Source organism: Amblyomma americanum, chromosome 6 (assembly GCF_052857255.1).
Source record: "Amblyomma americanum isolate KBUSLIRL-KWMA chromosome 6, ASM5285725v1, whole genome shotgun sequence".
Classification (NCBI taxonomy): domain Eukaryota; kingdom Metazoa; phylum Arthropoda; class Arachnida; order Ixodida; family Ixodidae; genus Amblyomma; species Amblyomma americanum.
The window spans coordinates 73616338-73634002 of record NC_135502.1 but is presented as its reverse complement, the minus strand read 5'-3'; the positions used below and the strand labels follow the sequence as shown (position 1 = coordinate 73634002).

The 17665-nt window shown below is 51.6% G+C and overlaps 1 protein-coding gene across 3 annotated transcripts in view; it reads right to left on the bottom strand.

The window, feature by feature from the left end:
- Nucleotides 1-17665, bottom strand: part of LOC144093691 (irregular chiasm C-roughest protein-like) — a 333374-nt gene that overhangs the window by 94045 nt on the left and 221664 nt on the right. For all 3 annotated transcript variants that reach the window (XM_077627282.1, XM_077627283.1, XM_077627284.1), the window contains one exon: nt 12200-12262. The gene's annotated coding sequence lies outside the window, so the exon portion shown is untranslated. The remainder of the gene's footprint in view (nt 1-12199; nt 12263-17665) is intronic.

Genomic DNA, 17665 nt, shown 5'->3' with positions numbered 1-17665 from the left:
CGGGACTGCGCAACACCAAAGGGAACAGCAGTGGAACTGCGGACGCGTATTACCAGCGGCTGCACGAAAAATAAAACGAAAGGGGGGGGGGGGGGGGGGGGGAACGGATGGGCAGAGCGCCCACGACAGGCAGCGCTGACAACCGTACACGGGGAAAACAGCAGCAGCAAGCGGACGACGCAAGACCGAACGGGTTTTCCTGCCGAATTGCGCGTATATGGTCGCTTGCATGTACAGCACGGATTTCTCAATCGCGCGTAGAGTCATCTTCTCTAGAGAAACAAAAAAGAGCCACAAGAGCAGCAGCAGCAACTGCAAAACCATGCGTATCCTCTCTTCTTCCATTTTGGAAAGGGTGGAGCAACGACCAGCTAGCAGTTTCGACGGCGGCATTTGCTCGAGCGCAGCCCGTCACCAGTCGTCCCGCCCTTTTTGACAACGCACTAAAACTGACGTGTATCGGCGGCGCGCTGTTTTCTTCCACGGCTCAGTAGATCCAACGCTACGCAGTCGTCGGAAACCCGAGTGGTTAAGACTCTGCACCGCGAACAACAAACGCGAAGGAAGAAACAACGGCGGACAGCTATACGCCGAAGGGGGCGGAGAAATACAGTAATACTCTCTTCCGCTATGCGCGAGAAATCTGCAGGACACTGAGTGGGACCATTGTGAACGCAAAAGCGACAGAAGCGGCGCAGACGCAAAAGCGCGAGTGGGCGAGCGAGGCGTCGCCGCATCTGAGCGAAGCGCGCGTGTATGTACGGTACGCGCATCGCTAGCCGCGAGCGTCAGGCGTGAAAGTTTGCAGAAACTCTTTTGACGCGGGCTCATTCTCGTTCGCTTCATTTTATTTCTAGTCATTTGCAGCCCGCGTGTTTTGATCTCTTTTTTTCTCGGCAAACGGAACGCGAGCGCACGGCGGCGAGACCTTCCGCTTATGTAAATCCTCGAACGCGTTGTTGTTTCTCCAAAGCAGACCCGAGTGGCGCGCGCTCTCAGCTTAACCCGTCGCGCGCGCGGCGTTCGAGCGAGGCGGCTTGCTCCGACTGACGTAAACGGACCATATAACGGTATAGAGGGAGAACAGCAGCAAGCCGGAGGCTTTGGCACGGGCTTGGCTTGGACCAGGCTGCTGTGCCGCCTGGATGCATTCGGCACGGCAACGCTGGATCTGAGGCGTGCATAAAGTTAAGTTCGCTACGCTGCACTTGCGTTCGAACGCCCAACGGAAGCGAGAAGAAATCCTTGCGTCACAGATTATGAGCGCATTTTATCGACGGCGTTAGAGGCAACGTTGAGTGCGCACAGTTCTCGGTGAGGATCGATACATAACGTGCAAGAAACGCGGAATAAAAAAGAGAGAAAAAGAAAAATAGAGGCGACAGCTCTCTCTCTCTCTCTTTCCTCTGTCGCCCACGGTCCAAGTCAGGGGAAACAAAGCCGCCGACTCTATTCAGGGACACGCGCTTTCTTCTCGCTTGTGGAGAGAAGATGCCGTCGAGAGCGCTGGGCTTTCAACTGGCCTTCCTTTGCGTCCCCATCCTAAAGTGGGATTCAAGTGGGCGTCAGGGGTGATTCGCGCCGATGTTGCTGTGATGCCGCGCGTTTTTCTAGCGTCCCCGGTCTTGGTGCCGTTACGTTTTTCGCCATGCTCTTGTTTCTCTCCTGACAAGAAGCATCTGGAGAATATCGAGACATTGTATTTGTATGAAGCGCAGTATTTCTTTCTTTCTTTCTTTCTTTCTTTCTTTCTTTCTTTCTTTCTTTCTTTCTTTCTTTCTTTCTTTCTTTCTTTGTAGAACAATAAAAAACTATGCAGCGGCTCGAGAGACGTCGTCAGACATACCTTTTTTTGTAATGATAATGATTTGCCCCGTAATTAAATCCCCAGAATCGAAACGATGTGAAGATGAGTGCCTACGTAAAATGCATGCAGTTGCTACGAAATGCGCACTAAATGTAAAATTAATTTCACACTACATTACTAAGCCTCCGCAGCCACTTGCAGAAAAGCAGTATCCTACTGCCCCGACTCGACAGGTGACATTCGAGAAGAAACCCGACTTCAAAAAACTCCGCCAGGAAGCAGGACTCACTGCTACAAGGCGCACATTCAATAACAGTAGAAGCCAGCACCGAAGGACTGGCCAACGCTTACGCCGCCGGGCCCGGAGGGAACGACGGTCATGTAATCTCACACCCCGTCGCAATACAGCCGACCGCAATAACCCCCAGAAGCAACAACATCATCGCTGTCGTCCTACATACGACCAACTCCCGGACGGCGCACCTCCCCCAAAAGTCCACCTTCTATATATGACGTTCTTCCTGCTCCAGCTCTATCCATCGGAGAACAGGCTGTGTTCAAAAGTCAAAGCACGCGGCAGCGGAAGTATGTTCCACTCAAAAAGGGACGTCGCGCGTGCCGTTCGGAACAGAACAGCGTCGCGGGAGGGGGGGGGTCAACTTAGATCACAGCATCCCTGGCCGACAAGTCCCCCTTCAGACAGCGCAAAAGGTATGGGTAAGTTTGGGGAGGCCGAGAGAGCGGGCACACAGAGTCGGCAAGAAGCCCTAGCTAGCCCAACAGCGTACCCTTGGCTCGGGCCGCAAACCCCCTGCCCCCTCGTACCAGTCAGCAAAGCAGCGCTAGCGCTCCCAGTGTGAAAAATGCCTTCTCGTTTCCTCCTTGGGGAGCGCGCAGCAGAGTCGGCGGCGGCACACGCGCGCAGTATGTATACACACCATACCAGGAAGGGGGGGGGGGGGGGGGGGCAGCGGGGCCAACCGGCGCTGGCGCGTTTGTTATGCTCGGCCACGGCGTCGCATCGATCCCCGGCTGAGTGGCGGCAGCGGCCGCGAGACCCCGCGCCTCCGCTGCAGTGGAGCGCCGTTGGGAGTCCATTTTTTGCCGGGCCAACAACGCCTCCTGCGCTGCTGGAGGCAGCGTGGCGAGCGCGCACCCGAGAGCGCGCGACGAGGACGACGCTACCGTCATTAGCATCGCGTGAGAAACGCCGCCCGGCGACGCTTCCAGTGAGTGTGGTGTCCTGCGAGGCCCGCTATGTGCGAGCGCTGACACGGCTAAATAACAGGCAGCGGCGGCATTGGGGACCGAGGCGTGATCACATCGCCTTTCTTTCTCTCTCTCTCTCCCACTTTGGGTCACCGCCGAGACAACGGTCCGACCCTCCACTACGGCGGCTTCGGCGCCGGCAAACTACCGGTTCGCTGTGCATTCTCAGTGGAAGAAAGAAAACAAAAACATTTGCACTCATGACCGGTGCTCCACCGTACACCGAGCAAAGACATCGCGCGCCCCGCAGGCCAGTAAGGACACTATACGGTGGTGGGACGTCGTGAGAACACCACGACGGGTGGCGGTGTTCTTTGCTGCTGTGATGGCGGCGACGACGGTCCGATGTCGGCGAGGAGAGAATTGCGTGCGCGCATCGGAACTGACATACCTAAAGGCACTGCTCTCATCTTTTCCGTAGGGGCCGCCTTTCCCTTCCGACCCCTCTTCTCGCTCGAGAAATGAACGAACAAATGAAATGTGCAGCTCAAGAAGGAAGGGTGGCGAATAACGGCTTTTTTTTAAAGCAAAAAAAGAACTACCCATTCACTACGAAGTATTACGCAACAAATGACGGTTGATCGATAAATTTCAGCATGTGGCATTAATAAAACAACAGGACTGCTACTCAGCGACGTGCCTGAAATAAAAAAAGAAAAATACCGGTTGAAACATAGCGGCGAGAAGTATTTGCGACGCTATACGTTCGATAAGAAACTGCAAGATTATCGGCATCTGCCACCGACAGCTGTGCTCGCGTGTCACAGGCCAAAAACGTCTCCAAACCGTGCATCTGCCACTCGGACATATGCAAAAGAACACGGCGGAGTGGACATCAACGAGGAGAAGGGGGCGTATTCGTCCCTTGTGAGTAAAGCACTAACCGAAGCGGCGCCGACAAGCCGGCCAGAGTATACGGTTACCACAACTCCCCTTTTACGCGACAGCGTAAAGGACCCGACTCGCACAAAAGCTGGTGTCGGCGTTGCCGTCGGCGTGACGGAAAAGTTAGGACTAGTCGATTACAAGAGGCTTCCATAGATGGCGCCAGCCATACTAGCGGCGCATCGGAAATCCCTGACCCTCGGGCTGCGAGTCCAACGCGCTACCGCTAACGCACTAACGCAGACACGTTTGTACGGCTTGGTTAAAGCGGGAGTTTATATGTATGTCGTGTCGTCTTTGACATAATGATTATGAAAGAGGAAACGGTGTCCGTGTCTGAGCGGGCAAGACGAACCGCTGTCGCTTCATGCCCTTAAAGGAACCCCCAATTTTTATTTGTGCTTCTAGGGGAAGCAGCCCACGCGTACGCGCGCCGTGGGGAGTAATCGCCGGTCGCCAATCAGCAGTTACGCATCAGCGGCAACCCCGCGGGCAAGACTGTCCCTTCCCATAAACCCGCGGTATCGGCGCTCGCCGCTACGAGGCGCGGCAGTTGGAAGGAGCGAGCGGCGCAGCGCACAGCAGCACCGTGTGTTTTACCACCCGGCAAACTGACACCCGGCTTGGAAACAAGGTTAACTCGAGACAAGCCCTTCTCACTGGCTGCGGCAGGGGTTAGGTCTCTCGTCGCACTCTGAAGGAAGAGGCGAGGAGAGGAGGAAAGGTTGAAGAGAGCCTGCCACGGCGCTTGCGAGCGGTGGAACCCAGGCGTCCTCAAATTGAGTCAGCATTTCCCAGCCTCTGCCGACGACGCGCGCGCCCCCTTCGCCCCGAGCAAATCTCGTTTGCCACGAGAAGAGGCCCAGCGGTGAGGAATTTCCCTCCCGAAGGCGTTTACACCTCCTATCTTTGCTCGGCTCCAGGGGTCAACAGATGCTGGCTCGTCCGGTCAAGAGAATGCGAGAACTGACGGCACACACGCGCAGGGAAAGAAACGAATAAGCAAGCGAAAAGGGAGAATGAAGGAAAGGTCCCCGAGGAACAGAAAAAGGAAGTGAATAAAGAATGAAAGAAAAGGACAAAAAGTTAAGGATGGACTGCATGCGCTGGCTGCGGGGACACTGTTCTGTCCGAGGAATTCTCTTGAAGTGCCCACTTGTCTTTCCGAGATTTTTTTCTTGCGCGCTCAAAGTGGTGACATAACACCGCGCGGACTCCCTAGGGGAAAGGCAGTCCCTTTCAATGTTAAGCGGGCATGCTTGTGGCCTGAATGGAATCTCTGTGCCCCATTTCGATTCTGTCGCACCGCACTCGGACAGCCTAAAACTGCATTGATAAGCCTAGTCTTCTCAGCTTGCTAAAGAAAGAGTTCCTAGAGAGTAACAATACGAGAGTTTAAGGTTTAAAAAAAGCAGGCGAGGCTGAGCACACGCTATATTATGCACGAAAAAAAAAAGAAAGGTGGAGGCGCCAGACATAGTGCATTACTGGACCTATGAATGCAGGGATCTGCACCGGCACCGATATTGAAATGAATTTGTCGCTCTCATTATATCTAGTCTTTGATACACGCACCCACGAAAAGGCCCTGCAATGCCAGGAAATATCTACTTTGGATTGTGTAAGCCTAACTTTACGACATGAACTAAGCAATCTACACAGCATCTACACTCTCTTGAAACGACTCCAAAGTTAAGCTTCTTGTTACTTCATGCATGCACTGTCGTTGTCCTCACTTGAATGCGAAACTATTTTCTGCGAACGGATTATTCAACAGTCTGCGTCCCTAACGAACGCCACCTACACTCATAATTAAACGCGCAAGGACCAGGTTTGAAGGCCTAATACTAATAATTAGGCAGGTTAAGCCAGCTTTGTCCCAGTGGGGATGACGGAGTCGTCGTACAGCGCAGCTTGCATTGATCAAGCGGCCACCGTTCGTCGGCGTTTTTTGCTCCGTCACCAGGGAGAACATTATTTGGTTGGGCAAACTGGAGCGTCGTTGGTACAGCCGAAGGGATATACAACGGACTGTGGCTGCAATCGCTAAATTATCACTAAACGAACGTATTGCTCAATTCTGCCCAGACGAAGTGCCGACAGTGTCGCATAAATTTTAACCCTAGCGCTAGCAAATTTCTAAAAATGAGAACATATAAAAGTACACCGCAACACATAGTATACGCTCGTGTGTTACACGAGACGGCTTTCAAAGTCTTGAGGTCAGGAGGGGAAAGAAAGGTTAAAAGGCTGCTCATAATTCGAAACCCGAGCTCCCCACACACGGCTTATAGCCGCTGAGAAAGCACCAAGGTAAATAAAACGAAGCACGGAAGACGCAGACACGGACCTTGCGAAAGGAAGGCACGCATTTCTCAATTCCTTAGACGTCACGCATGGGCAGCTTCTGTCAGCAGCCTAATTACGCCCCGCTTCGCCGCTGCGCCAAAGCCAGACACGACAGGCACAGAAGCGGCGTCTTGCAAAACTTTTCAAAACTCCAGTTATTTGTGCAATACTCGCAACGCACGCGAGCCGAGGCTGGCAGAAACTATGCGCGCCACGCGAGATTTCACGACAGGGGGCGCCCATATAGGTATACACGCATACACGAGGCACGCGCCCACCCCGAGGGGCCCAGGCCCCGGGTTCAAGAAACACAGCGAGCTGACGGCTAGCGCCAAGGGCGGGCAGGAGAAGGAAGAGAGAACGACGCCCTCGTCTCTAGCGCGCGTGTGTATCCAGAAGAGGGGGATCACGTTTATCTTGATGCGTAGCAGCTCCTTCTCAGGCGGTGGGCAGCGCGCGCAGAAGCTCTTCAGGGCGCCAGGCAGCCCCGTGAAGAGTTTTTCGAAGAAGCAAGCGCGCACCCACCATCGAGCCAATATCGCCTCCGCATAGAAGGATGCGCGCCTTCCAAAATTAGGCCGGCGCCCCTACAGCGGCCACGGCAAGGGTGACACGCGTCGCCTACGCCGTGACGCGCATCGCCGCGTTCGTCCGGATCACGTCCTCGTAAATTTTTCTCCCCCCCCCCCCCCCCCCCCCCCCCCCGCCCCTACCTCGACGCTAGGAAAGAGTGGAGAAAGAGACAGGGGTCAGCGACGCGCCTGACGAACGGCGCTCAGCCATGCGTGGCGGCCATCTTTTCGCTGGCGAAAGTGGCGGAGCCGCCGTGTAACCGTCTTGCGTCAGAAGCTGCCAGCGCTCGCGGTGAACACAGGTAACAAAACACGTTGTCAACGTCGCGTCCGCGCGCCGGGGATCGCACTAAATGCGTCGAGGCGTATAGTGTGTGGAGAGGAGGGCGTGAGAGAGCGCCGACGGACAGACCCCTTCACCCCCCCCCCCCACCCCCCATTTTTTTTTGTTTTAACACTGCTCAATCTTACCTACGGTACTAATTTTGTGAGGCTTCTGTTTAGGACGTTATAGCTGCCGCGTGACAGGGATAAGAAAATCAGCAAGAAAAACGAAAGAATAGAAAATATTGTATCATGAAAATTAGGTGGCGGCAGCATTTCAGGCTCCTCGTGTGATTTTGAGTGACATGACCTTGTAGCATGCACATAAATGAAAACTTCGGAATTTCGCGACAGAATGCTAATCACTCTTAAATCAAACGAGATAAAAGAGACTATAGGCGCTAAGAAAGTAGGTCTGCATAATAAAGGTCAGCGGAGCGGCAGTCACAGCAACAAAGTTGGAAACAAAAGAGGAAGAAAAAGTTCCCTCCATTCGTATTTATTTTCGTCCGGACAAGCGTCCTTTTATGTTTAGACGCCGGGAAACCAGCCTGCCGCTCTACACGAGTCCGAAACGAGTATATAAGGTCAGTCTACGGAGTCCGCGGTATTTCCTTCAAAACAACGGGCGCTCGCCAAGGCGCGTATCAAAAATATACGCGCGATGATCATACCAGCACCACTGATATTGCTCCGGCCATCACTATTGGAAAACTTTTTTTTTTTTCAAACAATCTAAATGTTAGAACAAGAAACAAGCAAAAAACAAGCCTTCGGCTGTGTATACGCCACCTTAGACTCGATCCCTTTCCCTTCTCCACCTCCTACTCCACCCTCTGCTTTCCCGTGCTACGAACTCCACGTATATATAAGCTGTCCACCTCCTCCTCCTCCTAACCCCTCCTCCCACCCACGCGTTTCCCTGCCGCAAACTCCTCAGAGTGAACACTCAGCCCTCTCGTGTCTCTCCGCACCAAGTTCTTGGGCGCTCTTTGTTGACATTTGCTCGCGAAGAGCAGCGGCAGCGCGGATTATTTCTGGCAACAATCTTGCCTTGCAGGGCCTGAGCCTTCCCGGAGAGCGAGCCACGGAAGGGCAGCGGCCGCCGACTCGACGCCAGCGCCCCTCGCGAAAAACGGCAGCAACAGCAGCACTCGGCTCGCGTGCCTCGCTTCCGTTGCCTTCGCCTCTTTCCGCTTCGGCGAGCCTCTCTTACACTCTCTCCCTCTCAAGTAGGGCCTATCGGTGTGTGGCATCACGTCATCACGAACCGCCACTGCGCCTCCGACTCTACCCAGCCAGCTAGTACCTTACTACCACTACTACTAGAGCTACTATATACCAACCGGAAGTTGACTCGGCTCCCTGGCCATCAAAGGTGTTCTGTACACGCGCCCAGCGCGTGCCTCGTGAGAATGACGTTCCAGTGTATGAATGTCGAGCAGCCGGAAGCAGCGGGCCATGATGTAGGCTTCGTAATGTTCTAATTAAAACCGCGGGAGAGCCGCGGTTTGTTCCTTGTCAAGGGCAGTCCTTTCAAGAGGAATTCGCGCAGAAAGAACCGTCCTCGGCAACCGGCCGTCGTTCTTCATTCTTTATCCACCCCGAAATCCTCCCCCTCCCCCTTTTTTCCTCTCTACGTCTAGATCGAGTTTCTGCTTTCGAAGTACACCTGATGCAGGTCTTCGTATACGGCACGCCAGATGTATTCGAACGCGTTCTGCTGCTTCGTGCAAGGCCGTGTAGACCTCGAAGCTAACCCTCGGTGAGTGTGTTTAGATGGGTGGGACAACACGAATGAGAATCAGTTACAGCCGAAGGTTGTGCACAGGTTGCGTAAAGCAAGTGGCGCAGACGGCTAAAAGGACTAACAGTTTGTATTTCTATCCTGAATCCTAAATTAAAAGAAAAAAAAGGAAAATCAGCTCCGCCGTAAACTGGCGAGATAGCTTGCTGTTTTTTTTTTCTTCTGCCAGTTGGCTTGCAGTGAAGGTATATTGTATCTTCGGCTTGTGGTATCCGGACAGTGTCCAGATAATTTGTTGAAAGAAAAGCCCACAGGTTCACTAAAAAAAAGCTTTAAAAGATGTACCGCCCCTGTCACGCATTGTGCGCCTGTTGTGTGAGCACCAACGCTCCTCTGTGGCCGCCACAGAAAGTAGAATTTTCAACCACAAGTTCCGTGTGTACCAAAGAAATAAAAGAGACAATAAAGACGTTTAGATCACGCTCAGCTGATTTTTATTCAATAGGAAGTGAGCATGAGTTGCAGGCACCGCGGTATTGTATCATTCCGTCATGTTCAGAGCGTTTTATTGCTTTATAACCACAGAAAATGACGAATACATCATACCTGACTAGGCCAACGCCGCTCACCTGATCTGCTAGCGTGCCGTAATAAAAGATTACATCAGATTTTTTAAAGTGCTCAAGCAACTAACTTTTCTTAACCGGCGCCGTACGCATTTACTGTATGCTAATACGATCAAGTCATCGAAAGTCAACTGCAGCAGTCACAACAAACAGTCCCCTAAAGTCATTGATTATGGGTTTTTATGCCGACTCCATCCAGAATGTGGCTTGTGCTGTTTAAACTGCGAAAAATACCACCGGCTTGTTAAAAGTGCTTTTCTGGTGAAACATTCCATCCTGATGAGAATGATACCTAGTGAGCATGGTTTATATCCATCGAACTTTGTTTGCTGTTGAAAAATAAGCGATGCGTAACACGCCCCCAGCGTCTATTTAACACAACGCGAAAGTGCAACGCCGGAGTATATTACTAGAAATAAGATATGGCTACGACAGCATACTCTATAGCCCCAAAAGACAGAGCACAAAGGTTATTTCGAAAGGATTTTTCGTTATGAAGTAACAGACGCAAAAATGTTAAAAATGAAAATGTTAAGCGTAGAAGCTTTCCCTTTGGGTTACACGAGGCTCCACGCCAAGAGAATCCAGAGCAATTCATGCACTTTTTCGCGCTCAAAACGGCCATAACAAGTAAAAGGTTCATGTGAAGAATGCGTGCACTATAACGAAAGGCACGAGAGTACGAAGAGAGAGAAAGTAGTGCGTGTATTGTCATTATTGTAAACGGCTGCGTTTTTACGGAGGCAAAACGCTAAGGCGCCCGTGTGCTGCGCGATGTCAGTGCACGTTAAAGATCCCCAGGTGGTCGAAATTATTCCGGAGCCCTCCACTACGGCACCTCTCTCTTCCTTTCTTCTTTCACTCCCTCCTTTATCCCTTTCCTTGCAGCGCGGTTCAGGTGTCGAACGATATATGAGACAGATACTGCGCCATTTTCTTTCCCCCCAAAAAAACCAATTATCATTATAAACGGGTCTAAATTTAGCTCATCGTGGCTGTGCCATTTCCAAAATGCTAACGTGCCGTGCCACGCGAATGATAATGTGAACGAACGAGGTGAAAGGTATTCGCTGACCAGCGAATATGCTCTACCTGCTTGTTGGTAGCAACCATGCAGTGACGCGAAGGCGCCTACAATCAATACAGTTGTCGTCAGGTTTGGCTGGGCGATTCGGGAAAAGCATATCACGCGAAGGCAAGATTTCTGTACAGCGAATGATTATTTGTATTTTTGCTGAAATGTACTTCATAAACAAGTTTATGCTAATAAGTGTTGCTAAGCTATTTTGGGCACGCGGCTACGTACGCCACATCGTCGACGGGTGCTGGCTCTACAGGCGTCATGGGAAGTGCCTTCACAGTGAGTTTACTTAATGCGAACTTAATGCGAAAACATAATCTAATTTTTTTAAAGAGGTAGCAAGCTGATTTTACCACACAGGCCGCATTGGCAAACGTTTGTGTTCCACAGGCTAGTGTATGAAAAAAATGGCCTGGCTTAGCTTATGGTTAAGCCTAGGATGCGAAGCATACGTCGCTTGGCAAGCCGTACTTCTCGTTCTTCTCCCGTTTCCGTGGCTCTTTGTAACTTGCGCTTTGCGCTCTGGCGAGCCGCCCTCTCCCTGGCCGACATCTCGCTGCTCAACTGACTAGTAGTAGTAGTAAGTGGATGAAAGGGGAAGAGGAAAGGAAAATGCACGGGCCTGTGACTGGTGTTAAAACACCACAACCACTGCCGGCGTGCAGATAGAGAGAAGGATAGGTAGGGTTTCAGAGGAAGAAGGAAGAACGCGCGCGCTCTCAACTGACTCAACGAGTGCGTCGCCTTTTATACAATTGCGTGACGTCAGTATCTCCTAGCGGTAGGAGCGGGAGTTAGGCCGCCGGCGGAGGCTGCGCGTCCGCAAGCGAGCGCACGAGTTGAGCCCCAGCTTTCACAGCTGTTGTGACGTCATATCACGTGGTGCGCCGATGTAGGTCAAGTGGTAGCTACGCGGCCGCGCGCGGCGCAGCAAGGAAGAGCTCGGTTGTGCGGCTAGTATGCTTCGCATAAAAGAGTGAGGAGGAAATCATGGAGGAGGCAGACCATCCGTCGTCCAGTCCGTGACAAACTTCCAAAACTTGAGCCGCTTCGGAGGTAGCGAACTTCAAACGCTGACATACAAGCTATGGAAAGTGCCAACGGTTATGGACAAAACAACATGTCTGTCATGTCTGGTAAGACACGCTGAGAAGCCAGCTTGCGTCGGTTGAAAGCGGTAGAGATACGCGTTACGGGCGAACAAGAAACCAAAATGTTACTGGCACTGCGCTTTTAGAAAAAAGGCAGAAATATTTAGTGTAAGCTGGATGCACGAGAAGAACTCGCGGGCCGCGTATTTGAGTCCCCTATATCATAACAGGCTTAGATTGTAAACCTTTTATGTAAGCTGCGCATTGTCTTGCCTAGTAAACGCGAATATCATAGTTTCTGTGCATAGTGGGAACACTCCGGAGAGAAGCATATTTCTGAAAGTGCCCCCCCCCCCTCTCTCTCTCTTTGATGCACAGTGCAGGTCGGAACACGATCCGTTTTTCTCAAAGGTTGGAAAAATAATATGGTGCGAGAAGTGCTGCTTACCTGATACTGAACGTAGCCTGCAGGATGCCAATTCATAAAAGTTCGCTGGCCAGGGCTGGGCACCTGAAAGAAGACAGCGGAAAACGAGCCGGGTTAGAACTAAATAAATCAATAGACGAGTTTCACCCAATGTTTAGAGTAAGATTGATTAAAAAAAGCACTGGCTATTTTCGAATTGAGCACCTGTTAGAGATGCGCTAGATGATTTAAGAGAAGTATAGAGTCTTCGCTGTCGGCAAGCACCTTGAGCAGAAGAAACGCACCGCAATACACCGCCACTGTCGCCGTAACACATGGCCTATGAACTTCCGAAGGACACTCTACGAAACAAAAACCTCGGATGTGGGAAATGTCAATTTTATTACGATGGAACTGGAGCGAGCAGCGGCCGCCCACTGCAAAACATTCATCCCAGATTTCTTGCGTGTGCCACACGCAGAAATTGGAGCACACGTGAGCTTCCAGAGTACCAGAAACAGGCGGTGTAGAGCACTTGCTGCCACCAATGAGCGTTCTTTTAGCAGCAAACCGTCTTAAGTAGCGCTAGCTCGGGTTGAGGGGAAACTCTTTCCCTCTCATAAAATCTAATAGCACAGAAGCTCCACAAGCACGATCAATCGGCGTTTGTTCTGCAACAAAACAAGGAAGAGCATACACTGCTGACCGAGCCTGGAATCGAACCTTCGGCTCCTAGCTCCCAGGGTGTTTCATGAATCGGTGATCAGCGTCACAAGCCGTGAGAAATGCCATCGGCAATAAAATGCCCTGGCATGAGCTGCTGCTGCTGTTGGTGGTGCAGCGTTGAAGTAATGCTGCAACTACGTCGAAGTAATGTTCAGTGCAAAGGAAATTGTAGTTCTCAGTTCATGTGTACCGCCTGCGTAACAAGCAAGGAGGATAAAACAAACGCCCTGTCGCCAGGCGGAAATGCCCTTCGCCTCGCTCCCCTCACGTGGCCAGACGTGTCGCGGCACGTAGGACTTTCCCAGTCTGCCACCACGAGAGCCCGAAATAGGAACGCTGGCTCCGAATCACGACACTTATTACTATTTTTCTCGCTCTCTCAGCCGCCGCCAGCCTGGACGACGCGGTTGTTTTAGGAGACGCTCCTTCGGTACACTGAACTCAAGGACGCCCTCGGAACTCGGAACAGTCGTCTCGGCTAAACAAACGGGCATGCAGGGCAACTGCGTTATGAGCCCGCTGTCGACCAATAATGTGCAGCTCGAAACGGGTCTTCATTCTAAAAATGACCATTCATTCATTTCTGCATGTGTAAATATAGTCGTCGCGGCATGCGAAATCCGCCTTCTTTTCGTTGCACTAGCGCGCTTCTAATGTAACTCTCCAAAAGACAATTCCAGCAATTACATTCTCGCCTACTCTTCGCCTTCAAGAAGAACTTGGAACAAGCGAGGACATAAAGAGCAACGATAAGCGTGACGAAAAAAAAAAAAACAAGGCTTGAAGGTTTCGGCGAACAGCGAGGGAGGCGTTGCAAAATAATTTTAGGAAACAAGGCAGAGGCTTAAATTTGAAATCTAAAACGTTGAACAAGTAAGAAAATGTGATACTGAAGAAAGGCGTGGGTAGGAGAAGAACGGGTAAAAAAAAAGGGGGTAAGGTTTGTCTGCCTGTACCTGTTCGGACCATTTTTCTGCCACTTCCAAGGTTTCGCACTCGAAACTGACCACACGGCTGCAAGAATTATGCTTTGTAAAGTCGGAAAGTAGATGGGCTGGCCTGGGTGCATGACAGAACACTTAAGAACGACGGTTGAAACTAGAACTCTTGTAAATACAGCACATTTCTAACCGGTCGAGAGCGCAATGTGGCAAATGACAAACACACATGTCAGCGTGTTTACATATGAGGCTAGTTCATCGATTCCAAATGAGGCGTAATTCCTGGGGTACGGTTGAGGTGGTTGCGGGACTTGCTTTGCGGTCACTGCCGGCTATAGCTAGCGCCACTTCATAAGCCATATGACGTCACCATTCGTGGCACAGTTCAGAGCATGTACTTCATGCGTCATGGGCCCATCAACCACAATCCGCTCCTATTGGAACCACTCGCGCATTGCTCAGTTTTTGTCAAAATACCTTTATATCGTCGTATACATTTTTTTTTACTCTCTACCATTCACAGATATTGCGAATTTATGCGCGTATATAGAAGAGGACGCAAGCTTCCCGTTATTGCGCTTTCTATGCACGCATAATTATTGCGCTATCTATGCACGCATAATTATATCCTGCTGCCTTCCGCGCGGATCACCCACGCCTCCTCAATATTTCATCACTCATCAACTCCCACGTCAGGCCTACAGAGATGAATCAGGGGATGCTTAATTAACGCAGTCCTTCCTCGCACTGGTGAATTCCTGGAGGGCGCTCGCACGCGCGCAGCTCTTTCTGTCTTTCGCGAAAACAACCTCGCTTTAACAGGTGTACAACTCACGTACTGCGCGACTATCACCACACACACGCGCTCCCTCGTGTCCCAGCCAGCCGAGTCTCGCATTCCTCTCGAACATGACACCCCGGCAGCCCGCACACTGCATCCTTCTTTTTTTCTCATCCTGCCCTCCTCTTCTGTTTCTCTTCCTTCTCGCGCAGCTATATAGCCAACGCATTCTTCGCTCGAAATGAATGGCCGGCCCGCGCCACCGTGTCGCGGGAGCTGCCGCTCGCGAATCGACTAAATTAGCGCAATTCCCTTACGACCGCCGGGAAGGGAAGAAGCGTCAACGGGGCTTCCCCACCGCGTCCCGCTCGCCGGCTAACGAAGTACAGCAGCTAATGATGGCATTTTCGGACAAAGCGGCACGTGAAGGCCTAATCCTTTCGTTCTGCTTGCGAGGCTGGTGGCGGCGGCGGTGCGACAAACTATTCTAGCTGACGACGACGAGGACTATCAGCGCGACACACACGCACACACACATGCACACACGCACAACGTTTCGCCGCAGAAACACCCAGTAAAGCGGGGCCAGGAAGAGAAGCAGTCCAGAGCGAAATAAGAGAGTTGTTCGCTCGACGGGCGACACGCGTAGCAAGCAGTACAAGCTCTCCGCGCCAGGAGAAGCCGAACGCAAATTGTTTCGTCCGCCGTTGCCGCGTCGCCGTTGTTGCTTGGCTCATCTCGCCGCTACGTTCCCCTCCACATGACCCTGCTCACCCCGTTCACCAGCCCTAGTCCCCCCCCCCCCCCCCTTCCCCAAGAGCGGCACGTTCAAATCTGCCCCCGTTGTCGCGGGCGTTAGCTTCCTCGCGCAGATTCACCCCTGGGACGCGAGACAGCGGCGCGAGGAGCAACGGGAGAATATAGCGCCCGTTGAGTCGGCAGCAGTCCTCGTTGCGAGGCGCGAAAACGAACGGTTCCTCGCCGTAGCGATGCATGTGTGCTGCACTGTATGGCGCCGGTTCTTTTCACACTTGCGTTGCTTTTTCGCCCGCCCATCTCAGTTATTTGGAACCGTTGTTATCCCGTGCCATCGCCATTAGCCGTCCGGTGTTATTGCTCGCATTTCCTCCGACTATGCGCACCCCTCTACCCGAACCCAGCCCTCTGAGGCGCCAGTATTTCGCCGCACTTCTTTGCTGGGACGTCGGACTTTTGTTTGCGCATACTTTGTGTTAGATGCCAGCGTTTTCTTTCTTTTTCTTTTTGTAGCCTGGCAAGACTGCCACTAAGAGTTAGCTGTGCGACGCAAATGAAAGTGAAACCCGTATAAAAAGAAGAAATAAAAATAAATAACACTGCCCAACAAGACTTACAGTTATGAGAAATCGGGGTCCACTAAGCTGAGGCGAATCGTAGTTAAGGTAAGTCACGTGACGCCGAACATTACTTCCAAAGTTTCGGTTTGACAGCCGTCCAAAGTGACAGCCAGAGGTACCACGTATTTGGCCTCGAATATTCGCTGAATGGAGCCGACGTCGATAAACGCGCAAGCGTACACCTCAGTTTCTGGTACAAAGCGCATTCATCAGCGCTCAAATATAGAATGCATTGCACACGACATTTCTCGTTTCCGCCATCATTTAGCTTCTTTTTTATAAGAGGAATGACTCGGAGATTCTCGGAGACAGTGACGTCAGCCAGGAGGGAGTTATACTGCGGCGGTATACTGCCCTTAATTGGACAATGTGCCCACTGAATACGGCGCGTAATCACGAGATGCCTGCGGTCTTCACGAGATAACATGCCTTTGTATAGCCGGTCAGTTTCTTTTGATGTCTCGAAGGAAGATGCGGCGGTGCACGAAGATTAAGAACGAAATAAAAAAACAAGAAACAAAACAAAAGCAGGCCTGGCGGTTACTCCGACATACAAGGAATTTTCGCAAGGGCGCGTTGGGCAAGAGGAGCGAGCACTCATGTGTTGACCTCACGCAGGGGGCTATTACCGGCACGGGCGGAAGGTCAACAAGCATGCTTTCGCCTCCCCATAGCTGGGGGAAAAAGAGGAAGAAAAAGGAAGAAAGGCTGTGTCCCGGGTATATGACGTCGTAAGCCTTTGTAGTCCCCCTACGCCCGAGGCAGCGGTGGAGCACTCGGTGTCTCCTCTGAGCCCCCGACATTCCTGGGCAGGCGCTCTTCAGCGACGACAGCGTTACATCATCATCCTCCAGTGGGGCGCCTTCAAACTGCGTTATTGGATTCCAGGAACCTTTTATTCCTGGCTCTTCCCGAAATATCTTTGTCGCGATGATAGGCAATGCTGCAATGGCGATTTATCTGGTCTCGGCGCGACCCAGACGACTGCAACAATAAACGGGTGTTGTCAAGTGACTTGCTACACGATCTCGAGAGCTTCTTGCACAGGAGTGAAAAGGAGGGTGACTTAGCGCAGTACTGCGCAATATAAAAGGGAAAGATCCTCGTAGGCGTTACCATGGCGCTTCAAACTCCATTGTGACGCGGCGTAAAAATTTCAGTAGAAAAAAGGAAAGAAAAAGTCGCTGGAAAAAGTGAGCGCTGAGGACTCAATTTTGTGGGCTCAGCGTCGGGGTATGGGGCATGTCTTGAGCAAACGCGCTGCGAGTGGACGGTTATTTGCTCATTTTTACCTCTTGCACTTCCTTGCCTACGGTTGCGATCCACGCTTCAGATCGCAAAGAGCGGCGTCTAAAAATTTCTTTGCAAAGTCAGCACTTTGAGATGAGTGGTTCCCGCAGGTTAGCGTACGCAATGCCTCGAAAGCACGGACGTTGCTGCTTTCACGTAACTCGTTTCTCCCAATTATCTTACTTCTCCCTTACGTGTTTCTCCTGAAAACTGAAACGAAAATAAAAGGTACGTGCAAACGAGAAAAAAAGAAGCAAATAAAAAAAAGAAACCGAAGCATAGCTAGCGGGAAAAAGCAGAAATCGATATTAAAAATACACGACGCGAAAAGGGCACAGTTTGCTGCTGAAAACACGCTGCAACTTTCAAGTTCCCCGTCGAAGTCAGTGGTGAA